This window comes from Sphaeramia orbicularis, chromosome 8 (genome assembly GCF_902148855.1).
Source record: "Sphaeramia orbicularis chromosome 8, fSphaOr1.1, whole genome shotgun sequence".
Lineage (NCBI taxonomy): Eukaryota > Metazoa > Chordata > Actinopteri > Kurtiformes > Apogonidae > Sphaeramia > Sphaeramia orbicularis.
This window is the reverse complement of record NC_043964.1, coordinates 40,399,120-40,423,253: the sequence shown is the minus strand read 5'-3', so window position 1 is coordinate 40,423,253 and position 24,134 is coordinate 40,399,120. Positions and strand designations below refer to the sequence as shown.

Here is a 24,134-nt window from a genome sequence, read left to right as displayed (position 1 = left end):
AATGTCTAACAAATCGGTAATTCCTTTTCAAAATTGGCAAAGTTCTGCCTCCTTCCTCACTAATGACAATCTTGTAGTGTCATTTTAAAGGCCTCTGGTGAAATAGATTCCTCCCCCCTAGTGGATTAACTATGTATTGCATGTATCTAATTATTAAAAAATAAAAAATAAATAAAAATCACACTGGGTACACTGGGTACTGCTTGCTGGGCTCTGCCATTATTGACACAATTTTTTTCCCTACGTGAGCTGACAGAGGACAAAAATCGAAGTAATCACCTGCAGAACGGGGTAGGCTTCTCCATATCTTAAGTCCTTTCATGTTCAGTTCATGAATGTTTATATTTGTCTACACTTATCTTGTTGCTCGCAGGAAGTGATGAATGAGAAGTTGAGGAGCTCACCATTTTGGCAGGTTGTGGAAACAAAGTATTCAAAAATTGCAAAAGATACAGCCAAGGCTTTTTGTTCCAACGTGTCAGCCATTAGACAAGCGCAACACCGGAAAAGAGAAATTGCGTTGTCTTTGTATTGATTCAGGTATTTGCTGCCACTACACTGAAAAAAAAAAACAATATGGGTGTCTGTTTTAACAACAAAAATAAAAGATGTAGCTTCTATATTATATTAATTCGTGTTTATTGGTTAAAAATTATGTAGTTTTAACATGACATGCAAAATCCTTTAAACTACACAATTGCTTTACGTCAATACAACCTAATGGGTTCAGGTAGGAATCCCATCTGCAATACCGCTCCAGACCAGAGGGAGGAATCATTTAGTCTAGCCCTTACCTTATCCTTGCCCTAACCCTAAACCTCAGGTTTATGGGAATATTAAGCTCGAATCTAACCTTAATTTTAACCCTAAACCAAGGTTTAAAGCACCAATGTAATCTAGATCTGTTAGAGAATGATCAAACCAAACACTTAATAGGGATTCCCACACCAGAATGAACAAGGCCACGATGACTCATGATGTTTCAAAATGGCTGCTTCAAGGACAGGTGGTCTGGCTGATAATGCCTTAAACAATACTGGGGGAAGAGAAAAAGCAAACCAGTGGAGCCTGATGGATCTGAAAACCTTAAAATAAGGATCTATAAAAGAAGGGAAAGGTTAAGAATCTCTAAGGATCTAATAATGGGGGTAAAGGCAATAATCTAAAAGTGGTGGGCCGGCAGGGCCTGCAAGGCCTTCTCTGCTTGCCTAAAAAAATATCTGAATCAAAGACTGATGTTAATTATACTTTGTCCATGAATACTTAATTTAAAAAATCCAAATGGTCTGTCCGCTTCCTTTCATAGCTTTTCGTAGCTATTCACACCCTTTGACTGTATGGTCCGAGAGCGTACTAGCCAAAGCTAGCAAACTGCATCTGTAGCCAGCTGCATGAACAGAATTATAGTTGTGTTGGTTTACCAATACGTTTCCTTTGTCCACACTGAATGAACCCAAAAAAAGGAGAGGTTTAGACAGTGCCAACTAAAAAACTGCTCCCATAAAGAAACAAACACCAATAAAGCTGAAAAGTTCTATTTCCCTCCTCTTCACAAAGACTCCGAGGTTTTGGCGTCTGCCGCCATCATAGCTTTTTTTTTTTCAGGAATGAACTGATTTGTATTTTTCTCTTGTTGATAAAGTGTCGGCTGGTGAAGCAGCAGCCTCTGCTGGTCACCCAGAAAAGTGTAAAAGCTTACAGCACCTGGTATTCCCAGGCGGTCTCCCATCCAAGTACTGACCAGGCCCAACCCTGTTTTGCTTCCGAGATCAGACGAGATGGGGCGTGTTCAGGGTGGTATGGCCGTAAGCGAGGGGATCTGCCCCTCTCTCCCATTTTAGAGATTAACTAACGCCGCGTGTGAGCAGAAGAGGTCCCGAAAGTATCTCAAAGACTTTAAGGTCCGACACACTGGCTGCACAAAACACAGAGGTTTGCAACATTACAGCAGTGGTGGGCCGGCAGGGCCTGCAAGGCCTTCTCTCCTTGCTTCCAAAAATATCTCAATCACAGACGGATGTTAACTATATTTTGTCCATGAATACTTCAATAATTCCAAATGGTCTGTCCGCTTCCTTTCATAGCTTTTTCCCTTGTTGTGCTGCTTCCAGACATGTATTTTTATACTAAAGCACGTCACCTATCCCATTTCAGCCATCATTTGGAGCCAGGCAGGCTCAAAGTCAAAGAAAGCGGCCTGGAGGCCTTCACAATCAGTTCTGCGGGCCCTCCAGCAAAACATAAGTGTGGATGAAACTGTTGCTTCAACCAATCAGATTTTGACTTGGCCACACCAAGGCCCTCTAGCAGGCGTACGGTAACGTCAGCGTATTCACGCCCTTTGACTGGATGGTCCGAGAGCGTACTAGCCAAAGCTAGCAAACTGCATCTGTAGCCAGCTGCATGAACAGAATTATAGTTGTGTTGGTTTAACAGCTGTGTTGTCCACCCACAATGGCTGAGGGAGGAGAAGAAATGGATTTGGTTGCAGACTGATTGTCAGAGCCATTTCCAAGGCGGACTTTTCAAGAAAAGCTGGAGGCCGTTAAGAAAGGTCGGACAATTCCGAAGCTAGCAAGCCGGCCACAACCAGGAAAAGGATTTGTCCGTCACCTTCACTCTACTCACTACCCCCGGCGCCCGCAGGGATAATCTGTGCAACAGAGCAGTTGAACTCTTTTAGAGGAAAGAAAGGAGGATGGATTTGGCGGACCACAAATCCCAATTTTGGGTGAGTAAAATGTTGCTATTTTCCTTAATAATACTGCAAGTTAATGAAGTTATTATTGATGCTTTTTTTCTGTGTGTCGCAGCTGTTGCTGCAGTAGCAGACTCGTGCAGCCCGGGGTTTTTTTTTATTCCGTAAAGGCCTTTATTGTGGCTGCAGGAGTTATCTATCTGTGATGACACGGCTCTCTTTACTGCATTTCTGCATAATGAGATGTTTTTTTATCACCGTAAAATAGTTACTGCGTGGTGGACTGATTCAGAAAGAGCACTACCGAAGGCCAAGGAGTGAAATGCACGGTCCGCCACTGCATTACAGACACAGAAGTCATTACAGGAGGATAACAAAATGATGGTGTCACAACACATCTGAGGGTTACCTCACGAAACTTTGCTTTCACCGTGGCCGTAAGCGTCCAACCGCCATTTTCCCCCTCCTTCAGACACTGAATATACGCGCAAACTGCTATTTCCAGCTTGGTTCCACGCTTTTGGTGAATTCATTCCAGGCCCATATGTTCATTTTGACTCTTTTAGAGATTCTTCAGATCACTTTGTTTGTCCTTTGCCACTTTAATACTGAGTGATGTAGACAGGACATTTCGGAAAACATGGCGGAAAACCTGCTCTTCGGTGTGCGGAAATCTATAAAGAGGGTGAATATGACAGCCGCCCTCGCTTACGGCCATACCACCCTGAACACGCCCAATCTCGTCTGATCTCGGAAGCAAAACAGGGTCGGGCCTGGTCAGTACTCGGGTGGAAGACCCCCTTGGGAATACCAGGTGCCGTAAGCTTTTACCCTTTTTTCTATGTGCCCAGCAACGGGCGCTGCATCGTCACCCATGGACGGGAGAAAAAGATACATTGATTCACTCCAAAAGTCAGAGAGGGCCATGGAGAAAGGGACCAAAAGTCGTGGAGAGGAGAGACACGAGAAGGAGAGGGTGGTGCTGCTGTCGCTTCCGCCGTTTGCCCCCTTTCCAGCCAAAAAACAGCCCAGACAAAACCCCCACTCCACGCCCGCACAAGTCTTTACTGTTTCTCTTAAGCCCTCTCAAAATGCCAATACGTTTCCTTTGTCCACACTGAATGAACCCAAAAAAAGGAGAGGTTTAGACAGTGCCAACTAAAAAACTGCTCCCATAAAGAAACAAACACCAATAAAGCTGAAAAGTTCTATTTCCCTCCTCTTCAGAAAGACTCCGAGGTTTTGGCGTCTGCCGCCATCATAGCTTTTTTTTTTTTTCAGGAATGAACTGATTTGTACTTTTCTCTTGTTGATAAAGTGTCGGCTGGTGAAGCAGCAGCCTCTGCTGGTCACCCAGAAAAGTGTAAAAGCTTACAGCACCTGGTATTCCCAGGCGGTCTCCCATCCAAGTACTGACCAGGCCCAACCCTGTTTTGCTTCCGAGATCAGACGAGATCGGGCGTGTTCAGGGTGGTATGGCCGTAAGCGAGGGGATCTGCCCCTCTCTCCCGTTTTAGAGATTCACTAACGCCGCGTGTGAGCGGAAGAGGTTCCGAAAGTATCTCAAAGATTTTAAGGTCCGACACACTGGCTGCACAAAACACAGAGGTTTGCAACATTACAGCAGTGGTGGGCCGGCAGGGCCTGCAAGGCCTTCTCTCCTTGCTTCCAAAAATATCTCAATCACAGACGGATGTTAACTATATTTTGTCCATGAATACTTCAATAATTCCAAATGGTCTGTCCGCTTCCTTTCATAGCTTTTTCCCTGGTTATGCTGCTTCCAGACATGTATTTTTATACTAAAGCACGTCACCTATCCCATTTCAGCCATCATTTGGAGCCAGGCAGGCTCAAAGTCAAAGAAAGCGGCCTGGAGGCCTTCACAATCAGTTCTGCGGGCCCTGCCAGCAAAACATAAGTGTGGATGAAACTGTTGCTTCAACCAATCAGATTTTGACTTGGCCACACCAAGGCCCTCTAGCAGGCGTACGGTAACGTCAGCGTATTCACGCCCTTTGACTGGATGGTCCGAGAGCGTACTAGCCAAAGCTAGCAAACTGCATCTGTAGCCAGCTGCATGAACAGAATTATAGTTGTGTTGGTTTAACAGCTGTGTTGTCCACCCACAATGGCTGAGGGAGGAGAAGAAATGGATTTGGTTGCAGACTGATTGTCAGAGCCATTTCCAAGGCGGACTTTTCAAGAAAAGCTGGAGGCCGTTAAGAAAGGTCGGACAATTCCGAAGCTAGCAAGCCGGCCACAACCAGGAAAAGGATTTGTCCGTCACCTTCACTCTACTCACTACCCCCGGCGCCCGCAGGGATAATCTGTGCAACAGAGCAGTTGAACTCTTTTAGAGGAAAGAAAGGAGGATGGATTTGGCGGACCACTCATCCCAATTTTGGGTGAGTAAAATGTTGCTATTTTCCTTAATAATACTGCAAGTTAATGAGGTTATTATTGATGCTTTTTTTCTGTGTGTCGCAGCTGTTGCTGCAGTAGCAGACTCGTGCAGCCCGGGGTTTTTTTTTAATTCCGTAAAGGCCTTTATTGTGGCTGCAGGAGTTATCTATCTGTGATGACACGGCTCTCTATACTGCATTTCTGCATAATGAGATGTTTTTTTATCACCGTAAAATAGTTACTGCGTGGTGGACTGATTCAGAAAGAGCACTACCGAAGGCCTAGGAGTGAAATGCACGGTCCGCCACTGCATTACAGACACAGAAGTAACTACAGGAGGATAACAAAATGATGGTGTCACAACACATCTGAGGGTTACCTCACGAAACTTTGCTTTCACCGTGGCCGTAAGCGTCCAACCGCCATTTTCCCCCTCCTTCAGACACTGAATATACGCGCAAACTGCTATTTCCAGCTTGGTTCCACGCTTTTGGTGAATTCATTCCAGGCCCATATGTTCATTTTGACTCTTTTAGAGATTTTTCAGATCACTTTGTTTGTCCTTTGCCACTTTAATACTGAGTGATGTAGACAGGACATTTCGGAAAACATGGCGGAGAACCTGCTCTTCGGTGTGCGGAAATCTATAAAGAGGGTGAATATGACAGCCGCCCTCGCTTACGGCCATACCACCCTGAACACGCCCGGTCTCGTCTGATCTCGGAAGCAAAACAGGGTCGGTCCTGGTCAGTTCTCGGGTGGAAGACCCCCTTGGGAATACCAGGTGCCGTAAGCTTTTACCCTTTTTTCTATGTGCCCAGCACAGGGCGCTGCATCGTCACCCATGGACGGGAGAAAAAGATACATTGATTCACTCCAAAAGTCAGAGAGGGCCGTGGAGAAAGGGACCAAAAGTCGTGGAGAGGAGAGACACGAGAAGGAGAGGGTGGTGCTGCTTGTCGTTTCCGCCGTTTGCCCCCTTTCCAGCCAAAAAACAGCCCAGACAAAACCCCCACTCCACGCCCGCACAAGTCTTTACTGTTTCTCTTAAGCCCTCTCAAAATGCCAATACGTTTCCTTTGTCCACACTGAATGAACCCAAAAAAAGGAGAGGTTTAGACAGTGCCAACTAAAAAACTGCTCCCATAAAGAAACAAACACCAATAAAGCTGAAAAGTTCTATTTCCCTCCTCTTCACAAAGACTCCGAGGTTTTGGCGTCTGCCGCCATCATAGCTTTTTTTTTTTTTTCAGGAATGAACTGATTTGTACTTTTCTCTTGTTGATAAAGTGTCGGCTGGTGAAGCAGCAGCCTCTGCTGGTCACCCAGAAAAGTGTAAAAGCTTACAGCACCTGGTATTCCCAGGCGGTCTCCCATCCAAGTACTGACCAGGCCCAACCCTGTTTTGCTTCCAAGATCAGACGAGATCGGGCGTGTTCAGGGTGGTATGGCCGTAAGCGAGGGGATCTGCCCCTCTCTCCCGTTTTAGAGATTCACTAACGCCGCGTGTGAGCGGAAGAGGTTACCGAAAGTATCTCAAAGATTTTAAGGTCCGACACACTGGCTGCACAAAACACAGAGGTTTGCAACATTACAGCAGTGGTGGGCCGGCAGGGCCTGCAAGGCCTTCTCTCCTTGCTTCCAAAAATATCTCAATCACAGACGGATGTTAACTATATTTTGTCCATGAATACTTCAATAATTCCAAATGGTCTGTCCGCTTCCTTTCATAGCTTTTTCCCTGGTTGTGCTGCTTCCAGACATGTATTTTTATACTAAAGCACGTCACCTATCCCATTTCAGCCATCATTTGGAGCCAGGCAGGCTCAAAGTCAAAGAAAGCGGCCTGGAGGCCTTCACAATCAGTTCTGCGGGCCCTCCAGCAAAACATAAGTGTGGATGAAACTGTTGCTTCAACCAATCAGATTTTGACTTGGCCACACCAAGGCCCTCTAGCAGGCGTACGGTAACGTCAGCGTATTCACGCCCTTTGACTGGATGGTCCGAGAGCGTACTAGCCAAAGCTAGCAAACTGCATCTGTAGCCAGCTGCATGAACAGAATTATAGTTGTGTTGGTTTAACAGCTGTGTTGTCCACCCACAATGGCTGAGGGAGGAGAAGAAATGGATTTGGTTGCAGACTGATTGTCAGAGCCATTTCCAAGGCGGACTTTTCAAGAAAAGCTGGAGGCCGTTAAGAAAGGTCGGACAATTCCGAAGCTAGCAAGCCGGCCACAACCAGGAAAAGGATTTGTCCGTCACCTTCACTCTACTCACTACCCCCGGCGCCCGCAGGGATAATCTGTGCAACAGAGCAGTTGAACTCTTTTAGAGGAAAGAAAGGAGGATGGATTTGGCGGACCACTCATCCCAATTTTGGGTGAGTAAAATGTTGCTATTTTCCTTAATAATACTGCAAGTTAATGAGGTTATTATTGATGCTTTTTTTCTGTGTGTCGCAGCTGTTGCTGCAGTAGCAGACTCGTGCAGCCCGGGGTTTTTTTTTAATTCCGTAAAGGCCTTTATTGTGGCTGCAGGAGTTATCTATCTGTGATGACACGGCTCTCTATACTGCATTTCTGCATAATGAGATGTTTTTTTATCACCGTAAAATAGTTACTGCGTGGTGGACTGATTCAGAAAGAGCACTACCGAAGGCCTAGGAGTGAAATGCACGGTCCGCCACTGCATTACAGACACAGAAGTAACTACAGGAGGATAACAAAATGATGGTGTCACAACACATCTGAGGGTTACCTCACGAAACTTTGCTTTCACCGTGGCCGTAAGCGTCCAACCGCCATTTTCCCCCTCCTTCAGACACTGAATATACGCGCAAACTGCTATTTCCAGCTTGGTTCCACGCTTTTGGTGAATTCATTCCAGGCCCATATGTTCATTTTGACTCTTTTAGAGATTTTTCAGATCACTTTGTTTGTCCTTTGCCACTTTAATACTGAGTGATGTAGACAGGACATTTCGGAAAACATGGCGGAGAACCTGCTCTTCGGTGTGCGGAAATCTATAAAGAGGGTGAATATGACAGCCGCCCTCGCTTACGGCCATACCACCCTGAACACGCCCGGTCTCGTCTGATCTCGGAAGCAAAACAGGGTCGGGCCTGGTCAGTACTCGGGTGGAAGACCCCCTTGGGAATACCAGGTGCCGTAAGCTTTTACCCTTTTTTCTATGTGCCCAGCACAGGGCGCTGCATCGTCACCCATGGACGGGAGAAAAAGATACATTGATTCACTCCAAAAGTCAGAGAGGGCCGTGGAGAAAGGGACCAAAAGTCGTGGAGAGGAGAGACACGAGAAGGAGAGGGTGGTGCTGTTGTCGTTTCCGCCGTTTGCCCCCTTTCCAGCCAAAAAACAGCCCAGAAAAACCCCCACTCCACGCCCGCACAAGTCTTAACTGTTTCTCTTAAGCCCTCTCAAAATGCCAATACGTTTCCTTTGTCCACACTGAATGAACCCAAAAAAAGGAGAGGTTTAGACAGTGCCAACTAAAAAACTGCTCCCATAAAGAAACAAACACCAATAAAGCTGAAAAGTTCTATTTCCCTCCTCTTCAGAAAGACTCCGAGGTTTTGGCGTCTGCCGCCATCATAGCTTTTTTTTTTTTTTCAGGAATGAACTGATTTGTACTTTTCTCTTGTTGATAAAGTGTCGGCTGGTGAAGCAGCAGCCTCTGCTGGTCACCCAGAAAAGTGTAAAAGCTTACAGCACCTGGTATTCCCAGGCGGTCTCCCATCCAAGTACTGACCAGGCCCAACCCTGTTTTGCTTCCGAGATCAGACGAGATCGGGCGTGTTCAGGGTGGTATGGCCGTAAGCGAGGGGATCTGCCCCTCTCTCCCGTTTTAGAGATTCACTAACGCCGCGTGTGAGCGGAAGAGGTCCCGAAAGTATCTCAAAGACTTTAAGGTCCGACACACTGGCTGCACAAAACACAGAGGTTTGCAACATTACAGCAGTGGTGGGCCGGCAGGGCCTGCAAGGCCTTCTCTCCTTGCTTCCAAAAATATCTCAATCACAGACGGATGTTAACTATATTTTGTCCATGAATACTTCAATAATTCCAAATGGTCTGTCCGCTTCCTTTCATAGCTTTTTCCCTGGTTATGCTGCTTCCAGACATGTATTTTTATACTAAAGCACGTCACCTATCCCATTTCAGCCATCATTTGGAGCCAGGCAGGCTCAAAGTCAAAGAAAGCGGCCTGGAGGCCTTCACAATCAGTTCTGCGGGCCCTCCAGCAAAACATAAGTGTGGATGAAACTGTTGCTTCAACCAATCAGATTTTGACTTGGCCACACCAAGGCCCTCTAGCAGGCGTACGGTAACGTCAGCGTATTCACGCCCTTTGACTGGATGGTCCGAGAGCGTACTAGCCAAAGCTAGCAAACTGCATCTGTAGCCAGCTGCATGAACAGAATTATAGTTGTGTTGGTTTAACAGCTGTGTTGTCCACCCACAATGGCTGAGGGAGGAGAAGAAATGGATTTGGTTGCAGACTGATTGTCAGAGCCATTTCCAAGGCGGACTTTTCAAGAAAAGCTGGAGGCCGTTAAGAAAGGTCGGACAATTCCGAAGCTAGCAAGCCGGCCACAACCAGGAAAAGGATTTGTCCGTCACCTTCACTCTACTCACTACCCCCGGCGCCCGCAGGGATAATCTGTGCAACAGAGCAGTTGAACTCTTTTAGAGGAAAGAAAGGAGGATGGATTTGGCGGACCACTCATCCCAATTTTGGGTGAGTAAAATGTTGCTATTTTCCTTAATAATACTGCAAGTTAATGAAGTTATTATTGATGCTTTTTTTCTGTGTGTCGCAGCTGTTGCTGCAGTAGCAGACTCGTGCAGCCCGGGGTTTTTTTTTATTCCGTAAAGGCCTTTATTGTGGCTGCAGGAGTTATCTATCTGTGATGACACGGCTCTCTATACTGCATTTCTGCATAATGAGATGTTATTTTATCACCGTAAAATAGTTACTGCGTGGTGGACTGATTCAGAAAGAGCACTACCGAAGGCCTAGGAGTGAAATGCACGGTCCGCCACTGCATTACAGACACAGAAGTCGTTACAGGAGGATAACAAAATGATGGTGTCACAACACATCTGAGGGTTACCTCACGAAACTTTGCTTTCACCGTGGCCGTAAGCGTCCAACCGCCATTTTCCCCCCTCCTTCAGACACTGAATATACGCGCAAACTGCTATTTCCAGCTTGGTTCCACGCTTTTGGTGAATTCATTCCAGGCCCATATGTTCATTTTGACTCTTTTAGAGATTTTTCAGATCACTTTGTTTGTCCTTTGCCACTTTAATACTGAGTGATGTAGACAGGACATTTCGGAAAACATGGCGGAGAACCTGCTCTTCGGTGTGCTGAAATCTATAAAGAGGGTGAATATGACAGCCGCCCTCGCTTACGGCCATACCACCCTGAACACGCCCGGTCTCGTCTGATCTCGGAAGCAAAACAGGGTCGGTCCTGGTCAGTACTCGGGTGGAAGACCCCCTTGGGAATACCAGGTGCCGTAAGCTTTTACCCTTTTTTCTATGTGCCCAGCACAGGGCGCTGCATCGTCACCCATGGACGGGAGAAAAAGATACATTGATTCACTCCAAAAGTCAGAGAGGGCCGTGGAGAAAGGGACCAAAAGTCGTGGAGAGGAGAGACACGAGAAGGAGAGGGTGGTGCTGTTGTCGTTTCCGCCGTTTGCCCCCTTTCCAGCCAAAAAACAGCCCAGACAAAACCCCCACTCCACGCCCGCACAAGTCTTTACTGTTTCTCTTAAGCCCTCTCAAAATGCCAATACGTTTCCTTTGTCCACACTGAATGAACCCAAAAAAAGGAGAGGTTTAGACAGTGCCAACTAAAAAACTGCTCCCATAAAGAAACAAACACCAATAAAGCTGAAAAGTTCTATTTCCCTCCTCTTCAGAAAGACTCCGAGGTTTTGGCGTCTGCCGCCATCATAGCTTTTTTTTTTTTTTCAGGAATGAACTGATTTGTACTTTTCTCTTGTTGATAAAGTGTCGGCTGGTGAAGCAGCAGCCTCTGCTGGTCACCCAGAAAAGTGTAAAAGCTTACAGCACCTGGTATTCCCAGGCGGTCTCCCATCCAAGTACTGACCAGGCCCAACCCTGTTTTGCTTCCGAGATCAGACGAGATCGGGCGTGTTCAGGGTGGTATGGCCGTAAGCGAGGGGATCTGCCCCTCTCTCCCGTTTTAGAGATTCACTAACGCCGCGTGTGAGCGGAAGAGGTACCGAAAGTATCTCAAAGATTTTAAGGTCCGACACACTGGCTGCACAAAACACAGAGGTTTGCAACATTACAGCAGTGGTGGGCCGGCAGGGCCTGCAAGGCCTTCTCTCCTTGCTTCCAAAAATATCTCAATCACAGACGGATGTTAACTATATTTTGTCCATGAATACTTCAATAATTCCAAATGGTCTGTCCGCTTCCTTTCATAGCTTTTTCCCTGGTTATGCTGCTTCCAGACATGTATTTTTATACTAAAGCACGTCACCTATCCCATTTCAGCCATCATTTGGAGCCAGGCAGGCTCAAAGTCAAAGAAAGCGGCCTGGAGGCCTTCACAATCAGTTCTGCGGGCCCTCCAGCAAAACATAAGTGTGGATGAAACTGTTGCTTCAACCAATCAGATTTTGACTTGGCCACACCAAGGCCCTCTAGCAGGCGTACGGTAACGTCAGCGTATTCACGCCCTTTGACTGGATGGTCCGAGAGCGTACTAGCCAAAGCTAGCAAACTGCATCTGTAGCCAGCTGCATGAACAGAATTATAGTTGTGTTGGTTTAACAGCTGTGTTGTCCACCCACAATGGCTGAGGGAGGAGAAGAAATGGATTTGGTTGCAGACTGATTGTCAGAGCCATTTCCAAGGCGGACTTTTCAAGAAAAGCTGGAGGCCGTTAAGAAAGGTCGGACAATTCCGAAGCTAGCAAGCCGGCCACAACCAGGAAAAGGATTTGTCCGTCACCTTCACTCTACTCACTACCCCCGGCGCCCGCAGGGATAATCTGTGCAACAGAGCAGTTGAACTCTTTTAGAGGAAAGAAAGGAGGATGGATTTGGCGGACCACTCATCCCAATTTTGGGTGAGTAAAATGTTGCTATTTTCCTTAATAATACTGCAAGTTAATGAGGTTATTATTGATGCTTTTTTCTGTGTGTCGCAGCTGTTGCTGCAGTAGCAGACTCGTGCAGCCCGGGGTTTTTTTTTATTCCGTAAAGGCCTTTATTGTGGCTGCAGGAGTTATCTATCTGTGATGACACGGCTCTCTATACTGCATTTCTGCATAATGAGATGTTTTTTATCACCGTAAAATAGTTACTGCGTGGTGGACTGATTCAGAAAGAGCACTACCGAAGGCCTAGGAGTGAAATGCACGGTCCGCCACTGCATTACAGACACAGAAGTAACTACAGGAGGATAACAAAATGATGGTGTCACAACACATCTGAGGGTTACCTCACGAAACTTTGCTTTCACCGTGGCCGTAAGCGTCCAACCGCCATTTTCCCCCTCCTTCAGACACTGAATATACGCGCAAACTGCTATTTCCAGCTTGGTTCCACGCTTTTGGTGAATTCATTCCAGGCCCATATGTTCATTTTGACTCTTTTAGAGATTTTTCAGATCACTTTGTTTGTCCTTTGCCACTTTAATACTGAGTGATGTAGACAGGACATTTCGGAAAACATGGCGGAGAACCTGCTCTTCGGTGTGCGGAAATCTATAAAGAGGGTGAATATGACAGCCGCCCTCGCTTACGGCCATACCACCCTGAACACGCCCGGTCTCGTCTGATCTCGGAAGCAAAACAGGGTCGGGCCTGGTCAGTACTCGGGTGGAAGACCCCCTTGGGAATACCAGGTGCCGTAAGCTTTTACCCTTTTTTCTATGTGCCCAGCACAGGGCGCTGCATCGTCACCCATGGACGGGAGAAAAAGATACATTGATTCACTCCAAAAGTCAGAGAGGGCCGTGGAGAAAGGGACCAAAAGTCGTGGAGAGGAGAGACACGAGAAGGAGAGGGTGGTGCTGTTGTCGTTTCCGCCGTTTGCCCCCTTTCCAGCCAAAAAACAGCCCAGACAAAACCCCCACTCCACGCCCGCACAAGTCTTTACTGTTTCTCTTAAGCCCTCTCAAAATGCCAATACGTTTCCTTTGTCCACACTGAATGAACCCAAAAAAAGGAGAGGTTTAGACAGTGCCAACTAAAAAACTGCTCCCATAAAGAAACAAACACCAATAAAGCTGAAAAGTTCTATTTCCCTCCTCTTCACAAAGACTCCGAGGTTTTGGCGTCTGCCGCCATCATAGCTTTTTTTTTTTTTTCAGGAATGAACTGATTTGTACTTTTCTCTTGTTGATAAAGTGTCGGCTGGTGAAGCAGCAGCCTCTGCTGGTCACCCAGAAAAGTGTAAAAGCTTACAGCACCTGGTATTCCCAGGCGGTCTCCCATCCAAGTACTGACCAGGCCCAACCCTGTTTTGCTTCCGAGATCAGACGAGATCGGGCGTGTTCAGGGTGGTATGGCCGTAAGCGAGGGGATCTGCCCCTCTCTCCCGTTTTAGAGATTCACTAACGCCGCGTGTGAGCGGAAGAGGTACCGAAAGTATCTCAAAGATTTTAAGGTCCGACACACTGGCTGCACAAAACACAGAGGTTTGCAACATTACAGCAGTGGTGGGCCGGCAGGGCCTGCAAGGCCTTCTCTCCTTGCTTCCAAAAATATCTCAATCACAGACGGATGTTAACTATATTTTGTCCATGAATACTTCAATAATTCCAAATGGTCTGTCCGCTTCCTTTCATAGCTTTTTCCCTGGTTATGCTGCTTCCAGACATGTATTTTTATACTAAAGCACGTCACCTATCCCATTTCAGCCATCATTTGGAGCCAGGCAGGCTCAAAGTCAAAGAAAGCGGCCTGGAGGCCTTCACAATCAGTTCTGCGGGCCCTCCAGCAAAACATAAGTGTGGATGAAACTGTTGCTTCAACCAATCAGATTTTGACTTGGCCACACCAAGGCCCTCTAGCAGGCGTACGGTAACGTCAGCGTATTCACGCCCTTTGACTGGATGGTCCGAGAGCGTACTAGCCAAAGCTAGCAAACTGCATCTGTAGCCAGCTGCATGAACAGAATTATAGTTGTGTTGGTTTAACAGCTGTGTTGTCCACCCACAATGGCTGAGGGAGGAGAAGAAATGGATTTGGTTGCAGACTGATTGTCAGAGCCATTTCCAAGGCGGACTTTTCAAGAAAAGCTGGAGGCCGTTAAGAAAGGTCGGACAATTCCGAAGCTAGCAAGCCGGCCACAACCAGGAAAAGGATTTGTCCGTCACCTTCACTCTACTCACTACCCCCGGCGCCCGCAGGGATAATCTGTGCAACAGAGCAGTTGAACTCTTTTAGAGGAAAGAAAGGAGGATGGATTTGGCGGACCACTCATCCCAATTTTGGGTGAGTAAAATGTTGCTATTTTCCTTAATAATACTGCAAGTTAATGAGGTTATTATTGATGCTTTTTTTCTGTGTGTCGCAGCTGTTGCTGCAGTAGCAGACTCGTGCAGCCCGGGGTTTTTTTTAATTCCGTAAAGGCCTTTATTGTGGCTGCAGGAGTTATCTATCTGTGATGACACGGCTCTCTATACTGCATTTCTGCATAATGAGATGTTTTTTTATCACCGTAAAATAGTTACTGCGTGGTGGACTGATTCAGAAAGAGCACTACCGAAGGCCTAGGAGTGAAATGCACGGTCCGCCACTGCATTACAGACACAGAAGTAACTACAGGAGGATAACAAAATGATGGTGTCACAACACATCTGAGGGTTACCTCACGAAACTTTGCTTTCACCGTGGCCGTAAGCGTCCAACCGCCATTTTCCCCCTCCTTCAGACACTGAATATACGCGCAAACTGCTATTTCCAGCTTGGTTCCACGCTTTTGGTGAATTCATTCCAGGCCCATATGTTCATTTTGACTCTTTTAGAGATTTTTCAGATCACTTTGTTTGTCCTTTGCCACTTTAATACTGAGTGATGTAGACAGGACATTTCGGAAAACATGGCGGAGAACCTGCTCTTCGGTGTGCGGAAATCTATAAAGAGGGTGAATATGACAGCCGCCCTCGCTTACGGCCATACCACCCTGAACACGCCCGGTCTCGTCTGATCTCGGAAGCAAAACAGGGTCGGGCCTGGTCAGTACTCGGGTGGAAGACCCCCTTGGGAATACCAGGTGCCGTAAGCTTTTACCCTTTTTTCTATGTGCCCAGCACAGGGCGCTGCATCGTCACCCATGGACGGGAGAAAAAGATACATTGATTCACTCCAAAAGTCAGAGAGGGCCGTGGAGAAAGGGACCAAAAGTCGTGGAGAGGAGAGACACGAGAAGGAGAGGGTGGTGCTGCTGTCGTTTCCGCCGTTTGCCCCCTTTCCAGCCAAAAAACAGCCCAGACAAAACCCCCACTCCACGCCCGCACAAGTCTTTACTGTTTCTCTTAAGCCCTCTCAAAATGCCAATACGTTTCCTTTGTCCACACTGAATGAACCCAAAAAAGGAGAGGTTTAGACAGTGCCAACTAAAAAACTGCTCCCATAAAGAAACAAACACCAATAAAGCTGAAAAGTTCTATTTCCCTCCTCTTCACAAAGACTCCGAGGTTTTGGCGTCTGCCGCCATCATAGCTTTTTTTTTTTTTTCAGGAATGAACTGATTTGTACTTTTCTCTTGTTGATAAAGTGTCGGCTGGTGAAGCAGCAGCCTCTGCTGGTCACCCAGAAAAGTGTAAAAGCTTACAGCACCTGGTATTCCCAGGCGGTCTCCCATCCAAGTACTGACCAGGCCCAACCCTGTTTTGCTTCCGAGATCAGACGAGATCGGGCGTGTTCAGGGTGGTATGGCCGTAAGCGAGGGGATCTGCCCCTCTCTCCCGTTTTAGAGATTCACTAACGCCGCGTGTGAGCGGAAGAGGTCCCGAAAGTATCTCAAAAATTTTAAGGTCCGACACACTGGCTGCACAAAACACAGAGGTTTGCAACATTACAGCAGTGGTGGGCCGGCAGGGCCTGCAAGGCCTTCTCTCCTTGCTTCCAAAAATATCTCAATCACAGACGGATGTTAACTATATTTTGTCCATGAATACTTCAATAATTCCAAATGGTCTGTCCGCTTCCTTTCATAGCTTTTTCCCTGGTTATGCTGCTTCCAGACATGTATTTTTATACTAAAGCACGTCACCTATCCCATTTCAGCCATCATTTGGAGCCAGGCAGGCTCAAAGTCAAAGAAAGCGGCCTGGAGGCCTTCACAATCAGTTCTGCGGGCCCTCCAGCAAAACATAAGTGTGGATGAAACTGTTGCTTCAACCAATCAGATTTTGACTTGGCCACACCAAGGCCCTCTAGCAGGCGTACGGTAACGTCAGCGTATTCACGCCCTTTGACTGGATGGTCCGAGAGCGTACTAGCCAAAGCTAGCAAACTGCATCTGTAGCCAGCTGCATGAACAGAATTATAGTTGTGTTGGTTTAACAGCTGTGTTGTCCACCCACAATGGCTGAGGGAGGAGAAGAAATGGATTTGGTTGCAGACTGATTGTCAGAGCCATTTCCAAGGCGGACTTTTCAAGAAAAGCTGGAGGCCGTTAAGAAAGGTCGGACAATTCCGAAGCTAGCAAGCCGGCCACAACCAGGAAAAGGATTTGTCCGTCACCTTCACTCTACTCACTACCCCCGGCGCCCGCAGGGATAATCTGTGCAACAGAGCAGTTGAACTCTTTTAGAGGAAAGAAAGGAGGATGGATTTGGCGGACCACTCATCCCAATTTTGGGTGAGTAAAATGTTGCTATTTTCCTTAATAATACTGCAAGTTAATGAGGTTATTATTGATGCTTTTTTTCTGTGTGTCGCAGCTGTTGCTGCAGTAGCAGACTCGTGCAGCCCGGGGTTTTTTTTATTCCGTAAAGGCCTTTATTGTGGCTGCAGGAGTTATCTATCTGTGATGACACGGCTCTCTATACTGCATTTCTGCATAATGAGATGTATTTTATCACCGTAAAATAGTTACTGCGTGGTGGACTGATTCAGAAAGAGCACTACCGAAGGCCTAGGAGTGAAATGCACGGTCCGCCACTGCATTACAGACACAGAAGTCGTTACAGGAGGATAACAAAATGATGGTGTCACAACACATCTGAGGGTTACCTCACGAAACTTTGCTTTCACCGTGGCCGTAAGCGTCCAACCGCCATTTTCCCCCTCCTTCAGACACTGAATATACGCGCAAACTGCTATTTCCAGCTTGGTTCCACGCTTTTGGTGAATTCATTCCAGGCCCATATGTTCATTTTGACTCTTTTAGAGATTTTTCAGATCACTTTGTTTGTCCTTTGCCACTTTAATACTGAGTGATGTAGACAGGACATTTCGGAAAACATGGCGGAGAACCTGCTCTTCGGTGTGCTGAAATCTATAAAGAGGGTGAATATGACAGCCGCCCTCGCTTACGGCCATACCACCCTGAACACGCCCGGTCTCGTCTGATCTCGGAAGCAAAACAGGGTCGGGCCTGGTCAGTACTCGGGTGGAAGACCCCCTTGGGAATACCAGGTGCCGTAAGCTTTTACCCTTTTTTCTATGTGCCCAGCACAGGGCGCTGCATCGTCACCCATGGACGGGAGAAAAAGATACATTGATTCACTCCAAAAGTCAGAGAGGGCCGTGGAGAAAGGGACCAAAAGTCGTGGAGAGGAGAGACACGAGAAGGAGAGGGTGGTGCTGTTGTCGTTTCCGCCGTTTGCCCCCTTTCCAGCCAAAAAACAGCCCAGACAAAACCCCCACTCCACGCCCGCACAAGTCTTTACTGTTTCTCTTAAGCCCTCTCAAAATGCCAATACGTTTCCTTTGTCCACACTGAATGAACCCAAAAAAGGAGAGGTTTAGACAGTGCCAACTAAAAAACTGCTCCCATAAAGAAACAAACACCAATAAAGCTGAAAAGTTCTATTTCCCTCCTCTTCACAAAGACTCCGAGGTTTTGGCGTCTGCCGCCATCATAGCTTTTTTTTTTTTTTCAGGAATGAACTGATTTGTACTTTTCTCTTGTTGATAAAGTGTCGGCTGGTGAAGCAGCAGCCTCTGCTGGTCACCCAGAAAAGTGTAAAAGCTTACAGCACCTGGTATTCCCAGGCGGTCTCCCATCCAAGTACTGACCAGGCCCAACCCTGTTTTGCTTCCGAGATCAGACGAGATCGGGCGTGTTCAGGGTGGTATGGCCGTAAGCGAGGGGATCTGCCCCTCTCTCCCGTTTTAGAGATTCACTAACGCCGCGTGTGAGCGGAAGAGGTACCGAAAGTATCTCAAAGATTTAAGGTCCGACACACTGGCTGCACAAAACACAGAGGTTTGCAACATTACAGCAGTGGTGGGCCGGCAGGGCCTGCAAGGCCTTCTCTCCTTGCTTCCAAAAATATCTCAATCACAGACGGATGTTAACTATATTTTGTCCATGAATACTTCAATAATTCCAAATGGTCTGTCCGCTTCCTTTCATAGCTTTTTCCCTGGTTATGCTGCTTCCAGACATGTATTTTTATACTAAAGCACGTCACCTATCCCATTTCAGCCATCATTTGGAGCCAGGCAGGCTCAAAGTCAAAGAAAGCGGCCTGGAGGCCTTCACAATCAGTTCTGCGGGCCCTCCAGCAAAACATAAGTGTGGATGAAACTGTTGCTTCAACCAATCAGATTTTGACTTGGCCACACCAAGGCCCTCTAGCAGGCGTACGGTAACGTCAGCGTATTCACGCCCTTTGACTGGATGGTCCGAGAGCGTACTAGCCAAAGCTAGCAAACTGCATCTGTAGCCAGCTGCATGAACAGAATTATAGTTGTGTTGGTTTAACAGCTGTGTTGTCCACCCACAATGGCTGAGGGAGGAGAAGAAATGGATTTGGTTGCAGACTGATTGTCAGAGCCATTTCCAAGGCGGACTTTTCAAGAAAAGCTGGAGGCCGTTAAGAAAGGTCGGACAATTCCGAAGCTAGCAAGCCGGCCACAACCAGGAAAAGGATTTGTCCGTCACCTTCACTCTACTCACTACCCCCGGCGCCCGCAGGGATAATCTGTGCAACAGAGCAGTTGAACTCTTTTAGAGGAAAGAAAGGAGGATGGATTTGGCGGACCACTCATCCCAATTTTGGGTGAGTAAAATGTTGCTATTTTCCTTAATAATACTGCAAGTTAATGAGGTTATTATTGATGCTTTTTTTCTGTGTGTCGCAGCTGTTGCTGCAGTAGCAGACTCGTGCAGCCCGGGGTTTTTTTTTATTCCGTAAAGGCCTTTATTGTGGCTGCAGGAGTTATCTATCTGTGATGACACGGCTCTCTATACTGCATTTCTGCATAATGAGATGTTTTTTTATCACCGTAAAATAGTTACTGCGTGGTGGACTGATTCAGAAAGAGCACTACCGAAGGCCTAGGAGTGAAATGCACGGTCCGCCACTGCATTACAGACACAGAAGTAACTACAGGAGGATAACAAAATGATGGTGTCACAACACATCTGAGGGTTACCTCACGAAACTTTGCTTTCACCGTGGCCGTAAGCGTCCAACCGCCATTTTCCCCCTCCTTCAGACACTGAATATACGCGCAAACTGCTATTTCCAGCTTGGTTCCACGCTTTTGGTGAATTCATTCCAGGCCCATATGTTCATTTTGACTCTTTTAGAGATTTTTCAGATCACTTTGTTTGTCCTTTGCCACTTTAATACTGAGTGATGTAGACAGGACATTTCGGAAAACATGGCGGAGAACCTGCTCTTCGGTGTGCGGAAATCTATAAAGAGGGTGAATATGACAGCCGCCCTCGCTTACGGCCATACCACCCTGAACACGCCCGGTCTCGTCTGATCTCGGAAGCAAAACAGGGTCGGGCCTGGTCAGTACTCGGGTGGAAGACCCCCTTGGGAATACCAGGTGCCGTAAGCTTTTACCCTTTTTTCTATGTGCCCAGCACAGGGCGCTGCATCGTCACCCATGGACGGGAGAAAAAGATACATTGATTCACTCCAAAAGTCAGAGAGGGCCGTGGAGAAAGGGACCAAAAGTCGTGGAGAGGAGAGACACGAGAAGGAGAGGGTGGTGCTGTTGTCGTTTCCGCCGTTTGCCCCCTTTCCAGCCAAAAAACAGCCCAGACAAAACCCCCACTCCACGCCCGCACAAGTCTTTACTGTTTCTCTTAAGCCCTCTCAAAATGCCAATACGTTTCCTTTGTCCACACTGAATGAACCCAAAAAAAGGAGAGGTTTAGACAGTGCCAACTAAAAAACTGCTCCCATAAAGAAACAAACACCAATAAAGCTGAAAAGTTCTATTTCCCTCCTCTTCACAAAGACTCCGAGGTTTTGGCGTCTGCCGCCATCATAGCTTTTTTTTTTTTTTCAGGAATGAACTGATTTGTACTTTTCTCTTGTTGATAAAGTGTCGGCTGGTGAAGCAGCAGCCTCTGCTGGTCACCCAGAAAAGTGTAAAAGCTTACAGCACCTGGTATTCCCAGGCGGTCTCCCATCCAAGTACTGACCAGGCCCAACCCTGTTTTGCTTCCGAGATCAGACGAGATCGGGCGTGTTCAGGGTGGTATGGCCGTAAGCGAGGGGATCTGCCCCTCTCTCCCGTTTTAGAGATTCACTAACGCCGCGTGTGAGCGGAAGAGGTACCGAAAGTATCTCAAAGACTTTAAGGTCCGACACACTGGCTGCACAAAACACAGAGGTTTGCAACATTACAGCAGTGGTGGGCCGGCAGGGCCTGCAAGGCCTTCTCTCCTTGCTTCCAAAAATATCTCAATCACAGACGGATGTTAACTATATTTTGTCCATGAATACTTCAATAATTCCAAATGGTCTGTCCGCTTCCTTTCATAGCTTTTTCCCTGGTTATGCTGCTTCCAGACATGTATTTTTATACTAAAGCACGTCACCTATCCCATTTCAGCCATCATTTGGAGCCAGGCAGGCTCAAAGTCAAAGAAAGCGGCCTGGAGGCCTTCACAATCAGTTCTGCGGGCCCTCCAGCAAAACATAAGTGTGGATGAAACTGTTGCTTCAACCAATCAGATTTTGACTTGGCCACACCAAGGCCCTCTAGCAGGCGTACGGTAACGTCAGCGTATTCACGCCCTTTGACTGGATGGTCCGAGAGCGTACTAGCCAAAGCTAGCAAACTGCATCTGTAGCCAGCTGCATGAACAGAATTATAGTTGTGTTGGTTTAACAGCTGTGTTGTCCACCCACAATGGCTGAGGGAGGAGAAGAAATGGATTTGGTTGCAGACTGATTGTCAGAGCCATTTCCAAGGCGGACTTTTCAAGAAAAGCTGGAGGCCGTTAAGAAAGGTCGGACAATTCCGAAGCTAGCAAGCCGGCCACAACCAGGAAAAGGATTTGTCCGTCACCTTCACTCTACTCACTACCCCCGGCGCCCGCAGGGATAATCTGTGCAACAGAGCAGTTGAACTCTTTTAGAGGAAAGAAAGGAGGATGGATTTGGCGGACCACTCATCCCAATTTTGGGTGAGTAAAATGTTGCTATTTTCCTTAATAATACTGCAAGTTAATGAGGTTATTATTGATGCTTTTTTTCTGTGTGTCGCAGCTGTTGCTGCAGTAGCAGACTCGTGCAGCCCGGGGTTTTTTTTAATTCCGTAAAGGCCTTTATTGTGGCTGCAGGAGTTATCTATCTGTGATGACACGGCTCTCTATACTGCATTTCTGCATAATGAGATGTTTTTTTATCACCGTAAAATAGTTACTGCGTGGTGGACTGATTCAGAAAGAGCACTACCGAAGGCCTAGGAGTGAAATGCACGGTCCGCCACTGCATTACAGACACAGAAGTAACTACAGGAGGATAACAAAATGATGGTGTCACAACACATCTGAGGGTTACCTCACGAAACTTTGCTTTCACCGTGGCCGTAAGCGTCCAACCGCCATTTTCCCCCTCCTTCAGACACTGAATATACGCGCAAACTGCTATTTCCAGCTTGGTTCCACGCTTTTGGTGAATTCATTCCAGGCCCATATGTTCATTTTGACTCTTTTAGAGATTTTTCAGATCACTTTGTTTGTCCTTTGCCACTTTAATACTGAGTGATGTAGACAGGACATTTCGGAAAACATGGCGGAGAACCTGCTCTTCGGTGTGCGGAAATCTATAAAGAGGGTGAATATGACAGCCGCCCTCGCTTACGGCCATACCACCCTGAACACGCCCGGTCTCGTCTGATCTCGGAAGCAAAACAGGGTCGGGCCTGGTCAGTACTCGGGTGGAAGACCCCCTTGGGAATACCAGGTGCCGTAAGCTTTTACCCTTTTTTCTATGTGCCCAGCACAGGGCGCTGCATCGTCACCCATGGACGGGAGAAAAAGATACATTGATTCACTCCAAAAGTCAGAGAGGGCCGTGGAGAAAGGGACCAAAAGTCGTGGAGAGGAGAGACACGAGAAGGAGAGGGTGGTGCTGTTGTCGTTTCCGCCGTTTGCCCCCTTTCCAGCCAAAAAACAGCCCAGACAAAACCCCCACTCCACGCCCGCACAAGTCTTTACTGTTTCTCTTAAGCCCTCTCAAAATGCCAATACGTTTCCTTTGTCCACACTGAATGAACCCAAAAAAAGGAGAGGTTTAGACAGTGCCAACTAAAAAACTGCTCCCATAAAGAAACAAACACCAATAAAGCTGAAAAGTTCTATTTCCCTCCTCTTCACAAAGACTCCGAGGTTTTGGCGTCTGCCGCCATCATAGCTTTTTTTTTTTTTTCAGGAATGAACTGATTTGTACTTTTCTCTTGTTGATAAAGTGTCGGCTGGTGAAGCAGCAGCCTCTGCTGGTCACCCAGAAAAGTGTAAAAGCTTACAGCACCTGGTATTCCCAGGCGGTCTCCCATCCAAGTACTGACCAGGCCCAACCCTGTTTTGCTTCCAAGATCAGACGAGATCGGGCGTGTTCAGGGTGGTATGGCCGTAAGCGAGGGGATCTGCCCCTCTCTCCCGTTTTAGAGATTCACTAACGCCGCGTGTGAGCGGAAGAGGTTCCGAAAGTATCTCAAAGACTTTAAGGTCCGACACACTGGCTGCACAAAACACAGAGGTTTGCAACATTACAGCAGTGGTGGGCCGGCAGGGCCTGCAAGGCCTTCTCTCCTTGCTTCCAAAAATATCTCAATCACAGACGGATGTTAACTATATTTTGTCCATGAATACTTCAATAATTCCAAATGGTCTGTCCGCTTCCTTTCATAGCTTTTTCCCTGGTTATGCTGCTTCCAGACATGTATTTTTATACTAAAGCACGTCACCTATCCCATTTCAGCCATCATTTGGAGCCAGGCAGGCTCAAAGTCAAAGAAAGCGGCCTGGAGGCCTTCACAATCAGTTCTGCGGGCCCTCCAGCAAAACATAAGTGTGGATGAAACTGTTGCTTCAACCAATCAGATTTTGACTTGGCCACACCAAGGCCCTCTAGCAGGCGTACGGTAACGTCAGCGTATTCACGCCCTTTGACTGGATGGTCCGAGAGCGTACTAGCCAAAGCTAGCAAACTGCATCTGTAGCCAGCTGCATGAACAGAATTATAGTTGTGTTGGTTTAACAGCTGTGTTGTCCACCCACAATGGCTGAGGGAGGAGAAGAAATGGATTTGGTTGCAGACTGATTGTCAGAGCCATTTCCAAGGCGGACTTTTCAAGAAAAGCTGGAGGCCGTTAAGAAAGGTCGGACAATTCCGAAGCTAGCAAGCCGGCCACAACCAGGAAAAGGATTTGTCCGTCACCTTCACTCTACTCACTACCCCCGGCGCCCGCAGGGATAATCTGTGCAACAGAGCAGTTGAACTCTTTTAGAGGAAAGAAAGGAGGATGGATTTGGCGGACCACTCATCCCAATTTTGGGTGAGTAAAATGTTGCTATTTTCCTTAATAA

At 47.1% G+C, this 24,134-nt stretch overlaps 16 non-coding genes and 3 pseudogenes across 16 annotated transcripts; 9 read left to right on the top strand and 10 right to left on the bottom strand.

Annotated features, from left to right (window-relative positions):
• Positions 1-1,692: 1,692 nt before the first annotated feature.
• Positions 1,693-1,811, bottom strand: LOC115425019 (5S ribosomal RNA). The gene has a single exon (XR_003936159.1). It is a non-coding gene; the product is annotated as a 5S ribosomal RNA (ribosomal RNA).
• A 1,593-nt stretch (positions 1,812-3,404) lies between these two features.
• LOC115425035 (uncharacterized) lies at positions 3,405-3,524 on the top strand (annotated as a pseudogene).
• A 542-nt stretch (positions 3,525-4,066) lies between these two features.
• LOC115425015 (5S ribosomal RNA) lies at positions 4,067-4,185 on the bottom strand. Its single transcript, XR_003936155.1, has one exon. It is a non-coding gene; the product is annotated as a 5S ribosomal RNA (ribosomal RNA).
• A 1,595-nt stretch (positions 4,186-5,780) lies between these two features.
• LOC115425039 (uncharacterized) lies at positions 5,781-5,900 on the top strand (annotated as a pseudogene).
• A 544-nt stretch (positions 5,901-6,444) lies between these two features.
• On the bottom strand, positions 6,445-6,563 carry LOC115425017 (5S ribosomal RNA). Its single transcript, XR_003936157.1, has one exon. It is a non-coding gene; the product is annotated as a 5S ribosomal RNA (ribosomal RNA).
• Positions 6,564-8,158: 1,595 nt separating this feature from the next.
• Positions 8,159-8,278, top strand: LOC115425032 (5S ribosomal RNA). The gene has a single exon (XR_003936171.1). It is a non-coding gene; the product is annotated as a 5S ribosomal RNA (ribosomal RNA).
• Positions 8,279-8,820: 542 nt separating this feature from the next.
• Positions 8,821-8,939, bottom strand: LOC115425014 (5S ribosomal RNA). Its single transcript, XR_003936154.1, has one exon. It is a non-coding gene; the product is annotated as a 5S ribosomal RNA (ribosomal RNA).
• Positions 8,940-10,533: 1,594 nt separating this feature from the next.
• LOC115425038 (uncharacterized) lies at positions 10,534-10,653 on the top strand (annotated as a pseudogene).
• A 543-nt stretch (positions 10,654-11,196) lies between these two features.
• LOC115425013 (5S ribosomal RNA) lies at positions 11,197-11,315 on the bottom strand. The gene has a single exon (XR_003936153.1). It is a non-coding gene; the product is annotated as a 5S ribosomal RNA (ribosomal RNA).
• Positions 11,316-12,906: 1,591 nt separating this feature from the next.
• Positions 12,907-13,026, top strand: LOC115425031 (5S ribosomal RNA). The gene has a single exon (XR_003936170.1). It is a non-coding gene; the product is annotated as a 5S ribosomal RNA (ribosomal RNA).
• A 543-nt stretch (positions 13,027-13,569) lies between these two features.
• Positions 13,570-13,688, bottom strand: LOC115425012 (5S ribosomal RNA). The gene has a single exon (XR_003936152.1). It is a non-coding gene; the product is annotated as a 5S ribosomal RNA (ribosomal RNA).
• Positions 13,689-15,281: 1,593 nt separating this feature from the next.
• On the top strand, positions 15,282-15,401 carry LOC115425029 (5S ribosomal RNA). The gene has a single exon (XR_003936169.1). It is a non-coding gene; the product is annotated as a 5S ribosomal RNA (ribosomal RNA).
• Positions 15,402-15,943: 542 nt separating this feature from the next.
• LOC115425057 (5S ribosomal RNA) lies at positions 15,944-16,062 on the bottom strand. Its single transcript, XR_003936188.1, has one exon. It is a non-coding gene; the product is annotated as a 5S ribosomal RNA (ribosomal RNA).
• Positions 16,063-17,653: 1,591 nt separating this feature from the next.
• LOC115425028 (5S ribosomal RNA) lies at positions 17,654-17,773 on the top strand. Its single transcript, XR_003936168.1, has one exon. It is a non-coding gene; the product is annotated as a 5S ribosomal RNA (ribosomal RNA).
• Positions 17,774-18,315: 542 nt separating this feature from the next.
• On the bottom strand, positions 18,316-18,434 carry LOC115425045 (5S ribosomal RNA). Its single transcript, XR_003936177.1, has one exon. It is a non-coding gene; the product is annotated as a 5S ribosomal RNA (ribosomal RNA).
• A 1,592-nt stretch (positions 18,435-20,026) lies between these two features.
• On the top strand, positions 20,027-20,146 carry LOC115425027 (5S ribosomal RNA). The gene has a single exon (XR_003936167.1). It is a non-coding gene; the product is annotated as a 5S ribosomal RNA (ribosomal RNA).
• A 543-nt stretch (positions 20,147-20,689) lies between these two features.
• LOC115425034 (5S ribosomal RNA) lies at positions 20,690-20,808 on the bottom strand. The gene has a single exon (XR_003936172.1). It is a non-coding gene; the product is annotated as a 5S ribosomal RNA (ribosomal RNA).
• A 1,593-nt stretch (positions 20,809-22,401) lies between these two features.
• Positions 22,402-22,521, top strand: LOC115425026 (5S ribosomal RNA). The gene has a single exon (XR_003936166.1). It is a non-coding gene; the product is annotated as a 5S ribosomal RNA (ribosomal RNA).
• Positions 22,522-23,064: 543 nt separating this feature from the next.
• On the bottom strand, positions 23,065-23,183 carry LOC115425016 (5S ribosomal RNA). Its single transcript, XR_003936156.1, has one exon. It is a non-coding gene; the product is annotated as a 5S ribosomal RNA (ribosomal RNA).
• Between the last annotated feature and the right edge of the window lie 951 nt (positions 23,184-24,134).